Source organism: Nematolebias whitei, chromosome 13 (genome assembly GCF_014905685.2).
Source record: "Nematolebias whitei isolate Nwh7 chromosome 13, NemWhi1, whole genome shotgun sequence".
NCBI lineage: Eukaryota > Metazoa > Chordata > Actinopteri > Cyprinodontiformes > Rivulidae > Nematolebias > Nematolebias whitei.
This window is the reverse complement of record NC_056510.1, coordinates 40,528,317-40,534,316: the sequence shown is the minus strand read 5'-3', so window position 1 is coordinate 40,534,316 and position 6,000 is coordinate 40,528,317. Positions and strand designations below refer to the sequence as shown.

The 6,000-nt window shown below is 42.5% G+C and overlaps 1 protein-coding gene across 1 annotated transcript in view; it reads left to right on the top strand.

Moving 5' to 3' along the window:
- Window positions 1–6,000, top strand: part of dohh (deoxyhypusine hydroxylase/monooxygenase) — a 71,821-nt gene that overhangs the window by 20,429 nt on the left and 45,392 nt on the right. The window lies entirely within an intron of this gene.

Here is a 6,000-nt window from a genome sequence, read left to right as displayed (position 1 = left end):
ATGACAGTCTGTTGTTGTATGACAGTCTGTTGTTGTATGACAGTCTGATGAAGAGGATGCTGAGGGTTGTCTATAATGTTCTTCATTTGATGAAGAATCCTTCTTTGTACAATCATCTCCAAAGGTTCTAGAGGAGTCCCCAGAACTGAGCCAGCCTTCTTTATAACTTGTTGATCTTTTTTAAGTCACTTGCTCTGGTGCTGCTCCCCCAGCAGATGATGGCAGAAGAGATAGCGCTCTCTACAACAGACTTATAGAAGATATGCAGCATCTTGCTGCAAACACTGAAGGACTTCAGCTTCCTCAAGAAGTACAGTCTGCTCTGTTTCTTCTTGTAGACGCTTCACTGTTGCATTTCCAGTCCAGTTTGTTGTCCAGGTGAACTCTCCACCACCTCCACTTCTTCTCCCATGATGGAAATAGAGTTGGACCTGTTCCTGTTTCTCCTGAAATCTACAATCATCTCCTTTGTTTTGTTCACATTCAACATGAGATGATTGTTTCCACACCATGCCACAAAGCGGTCCACCAGTTCCCTGTACTCAGCTTCTTGTCCATCTCTGATACGCCCGATCACTGCAGAGTCATCTGGATATTCTGCAAAAAATATATTTTTAAGTCAATATTTTTAAGCAAAATATTTTTAAGCAAAATATTTTTGCTGTCTGACTCATGGTTACAACCATTATACCTTCAAAATGAACACAATAACTAAGCATAATCACTGGACAGAACTGCGCCAAACATTTACGTAACCGAAATTATTTAAAAATTGTATACCGGTAAATATTACCCAGAAGTCTTATTGAGGTCATGTGACCGGAAGTCAAATCGTACCGGTAAAATACAATAAATATTCATTAAATTAGTACCATTGATTTTTATTGTTAAATACTTTTGGTTACATTTGCTGTTTTTAAATGTACTTTCTAAATAACTTTGACGTGATTTCTCCTCAGCAATGCTCATGAGCAGGAGGGAGGACGGGGAAAGAGCCCCCCCCCCCCCATTGTTCTGCTCTGTGCGGAGCTTAAATGAGATACAGTATAGGTATTTAAACATATATTTGCTGTATACAATTTTTTAAAAACTTTTATTTAAATATGTATCAGTCGTAACTGACTGACTACCGTACTTTAAAAATAAATCTGATGTGACTTCTCCTCTGCTGAGCTCTCACGATGAAAGGGGAGGTAGAAGAACCCCTCCGGTTTGTTGTCTCCTCTGCTTCATTTCATCAAAGTCAAAATTTCTTTATTTTTCGTTTGCACCATGTGTGGTAAATGTGGTGGAACGAAATTGTGTACACAGGGTCCCATTTTCATCCAACAAAAGTATAAATTTTAAAGAAAAACAGTAAGATCTAAGATATGAACTAAGAAATACGCTAAACTAAGAATACACTAAGCACTGATAGTATAAAAACAATATGCCGAACAACAGCAGCACGAACAGGAGTCTGTGAGCAGATGAGTATGAATGAACACAACAGCATGACATAAATCAGCAGCATAAGATCAGCAACATGGATAGTCAGCAGCACACAACAATCAAGTGGTATTACAGTGATTTTTCACAGTGATAATCCTGGTTAGGATTTATGAGTCTTAACAGCTTCAGGGGTAGAAGCTGTTCCTCAGTCTAGTGTTTCTACACTTGAGGGGAGCGAGGCAAAAAGTGTGTGTGCTATTTGAGGGAGTTCCTTCATAATGCAGGCAGCCCTCTGCATCTAGAGGTTTAGATGTCTGTGATAGTGGAGAGACTGACTCCAACAGTCATCTGCAGCCTTCACCTCTCTGAAACATTTTTCTTTCTGTGCAGCATCCATGCCACACGTTGATGCTGGAGCACAGGATGCTCTCCACTGTACACCTGTAGAAGGACGAGGTGAGGAATGAGCTTCCTGGGCTTTCTTGACCAGGCTGGTAGTGTTGTTACCTCAGCTGAGGTTGTCGTTCAGGTGCACACCCAAGTACTTGTAGCTGGAGACTGCTTCCACTGCAGATCCTCTTATGTTCAGTGGGGGTTACCAGTAAGTGTGTTTGTTCCATCTGAAGTTCACGACCATCTCTTTTGTTTTCTTCACATTGATGTGAAGGTTGTTATTCTTGCACCAGCTCTCCAGGTGTTCCACCTCCTGCCTGTAGCTGGACTCATCATTGTTTGTGACGCAGAGTGAACAGGAGGGGGCTCAGCACACAGCCCTGGGGGAGCCACTGCTGTGGGTGAGAGCAGTGTGGACCACAGAGGAGATGGCGTCCTCTGTTGATCCATTCTTGTGGTATGCACACTGGTGAGGGTCCTCACTGATGTTGATGGTTGTTTTGATGTGGGTCATGACCAGTCTTTCAAAGCATTTAGCAATTATTGAGGTGAGGGCTACTGACTGGTAGTCATTCAGATCAGTCTCTGTAGAGCTCTTTGGGACTGGGATGATGATGGCGGTCTTCAAGCAGGTGGGATCAGTGGCCAGGGTGAGGGAGTAGTTAAAGATGTCGGCCAGCACCTTGCAGAGCTGATTGACACAGTCTTTCAGCACTGTGAGAATCTGGACTGGGTCCTTCCCTGAAACAGGTCCAACTCCCTACCTCCGGCGTTTGGTTCTTTTATTTGCAGATGGAGAGGAAACTTGCTTTAACTCAAATATATCAAGATATATAATTTCCGCTTACCAATTTAATGTTCATTATTCAGGAAAAAGTTACAGTTTCAGCGCTGAATGTCTCCAACTCGACATGCAAGGAGCTCATGGACCGGAAGAGCTGACGTGGCTCAACCCTCCGTCCTCTTTCTTGGCCCTAGGCTCCGCCTTCTTCCCAGGAGCACAGCCTATTGGAGTGTATCAGTGGGGTGACTATATGTGACCTCATTGGCCTTATCCGTTTCTGATGATTGAAAAATGGGTGTAAAGTGCAATCTAGCTACGTGACGTAAGCCAGCAAAATTAAAAAGTACTCCTTATCAGGTGTTGATCCTGGGAAGCTCGCTCAGAGCAGCTGGGCCCGTTTCATCTGTACAGAAACTAGTCAGACTTTGTGCAGACAAGACCGGGGGTCTCAGCCTGATAAAGTAGGATAACTCTAACAGCACCTTCCCGTGATGTTGTCTGGGCTAGTTGTTTTATGAGGATTAATCCTCCTGAAAGTACTCCTTACTTCATTTGTGGTCACGCTGAGAAACTCCTCTTCTGGGGGTGCAGCGAGTCTGGTGCTGGGTGGTATGTTCAGGCCTTCAAAGTGTGCATAGAACTTGTTGAAGGCATCAGTCACTGATGAGTCCCTAGGGCATTGTGCACCTCACCCTTTATAGTCTTTTACACACTTAATGCCCCTCCACATGCTCCATGGTTCATATGAAGTGAATTGACCCTGGATTCTTTGTGCATATGTGGCTTTGGCCCTCTTTATACCAACAACCAGCTCTATTCTTGTCAACCCTGGGAGTTGCCAGACCTGAAGGCAGTGTCCCTGGCTTCCAGCAGGGTGCCAACCTCTGCATTCCGCCAAGACTTCTGGTTGGGGTAGCTCTTAACATATCTGATGGTTGTGATGTAATCAGCACACCTGCTAATGTATCCCAGGACTGAGGGTGTGTATTTCTCCAGGTCTAGCTCCACCTCTTTTACAGCTGCTTCTCTGAAGACCTGCCAGTCTGTGCATACAAAACAGACCGGAATTGGTCTGGAGCATCTCAGCGGTAGGAGGTAAGCAGGGGCCAGCAAGATCAAGATAGGGTCAGAGAGTCCTAGGTGGGGAGCGGGGTGTGACTTTGTATGCGTCTCATGCGTTTGTGTAAACACTGTCCATTGTGTTATTTCCTCGTGTAGGAATGGCCACATGCTGATAAAATCTTGTCAGGGAGTCTTTCAGATTTACGTGGTTAAAGTCACCAGCAACCACATAAAATGCCTCATGGTACACTCACACCAGTCCTGTTGTCCCAAACTCTAGCCCGTTTACCTAGGAAGTCCGGTTTGTTTGGGGAGGTGTGAACAAGCCATCGAACTCTGTCACGGAACAAAAAGGCGAACTCTGGCCAGGTCTAAAACCTAGGTCTTGGTCCGATAGAAGAAAACTCTAGCACGGTTCGAGTACAGTGTGAATACAAGCAGACCGGGCACCACTCTGCAAGCAGGAAGTGGACTACAACGCAGGGCAAACAAACACGCATTTCTCTTACTTCATACGGAGTCGTCAGGTGCCTTGTGTGAAAAACAACATTCTCCATGGTCTTTAGCCTCATCTTCCACTCATGCTGAGTCCATTGTTGAAAAATGACAAAATAGAACTCCTAAAACCTCTAAAATTTGACACCACTCCATTTTTGTTGTTATTTCCAGAAGAAGAAGAAGTGTCTTCTTAAGAGGTTTTTATGTCGTTTCTTTCAGTAGTTCTTGGTGCAGCGCCACCACAGACGAGTGGGGGAACAGGTTGGTTCAAACAGGTTGGCTCGATTTCACAGTGCAGTGTGAATGCAAACGCAACAGCTCAAATGTAAACAAAATGTTATGAATATTGGTCCTCAACCGAACCGAGTCTACCGGACTATCAGGTGTGAAAACAACCAGTATGTTTGTTTTGCAGCAAGCTAATATTATCATGCGGCTCCTGCAGGGCGTCTGTGACATTAGTGTCCGGTGCTATGTAAATAGCTATTATAAACACTGCTGTAAACTTGCGGGGTAAATAATGTGGTCGACACTCCACTGTTAGCTGTAGGGGTGTAACGATACGCTAAAAAAAAAAAAAAATCACATTTCGGTTCAGTTTCAAGGAGGGCTCGGTTCGGTTAAATTGCAGTACAAAAAAGGCCAAAATAAAGACTTACAAAATGTTTATTTTGAAAATATGCCAAGTAAAAAATATGTTTACAAATAAAACATTTCTCTGAAGATGAAGTAGACTTATCTGCTCAGCTCTCAGTGACATTCTGCAAACACAAAGAGGTAAAAAAAAAAAGAATTAATAAGATTATAATTTTAAATTAAAAAAAGTTAAAAGTTAGATCATAATAATACAACAACAATACCTCTTCTTGCAAAGTCATATGAGATGGTCGAATATTCTCTTGCTCATCATCATCAATGTGGCAGAGCTTTAAATCTGGGCTCCAGGGTTTGTTGACATCCTCAGACCCGCAAACACAAAGAGATTAAAAGAAGATTGAGTTAATAAGATTATAATTTTAAATTTAAGCTAATTTGATCACAATAATAAAAAACATATTCTTGCATGGTCAACATTTATGATATGAGGTGGTTGAATATCCTCTCTTGCTCATTATAATAATAATAATAATGTCATCACAATGTCATCACTGTATGTTTCCATAAGATGGCGAAATTAGTCTCTGCATTTAACCCATCCACCACCAGGTGGTGCAGTGGGCAGCTATTGAAAGCTCCCGGAGGCATTATCAGGGCAGGGTTTTAAATCTGGGGTTGGACTTGTTGTCAATCAGTTTTAGCTTTTTCATAAAGTGCTGCTACAACTTTTTGCCTGAAGTGTTGACATGATGGGAAGCCATAGGCAGCGGTGCTCAAGAACTTTAATCATATGCCTAAAACCGGCAGCTCTGTGAGCAGCAGCCCAGCTCTGTCGAAGGAAAATGTTAGTCAGCGGCAGGAAGCAAGATGGCAAGAAGTCTTTCAAAATAAAATATAAAAATATAAATGACAATTATGGGGGGGGGGGGGGGGGACACGTAAATTAGCTGCTCCTGCATATAAAATGTGGGGTACAAAATGTGAGAAAAAAGTAGTAGCTTATACTCTGGCAATTGCAGTAGTATTTTTAAGCGGGTAAATAAGGTGGTTGATTTCTCCATGAGGAGCATGAATAAATAAAGTTAAAGGGTTAAAACCTTATTATTCAAATAATATCTGTGCTTGCTTAGCATGGGAGACTGCGAACAATTGAAAATTCATAGCAATTTGCTGGCTCCTTAGATACAATGTTGATTTTTATTGGTTTTTATGGTAAATGGACTGGACTTATATAG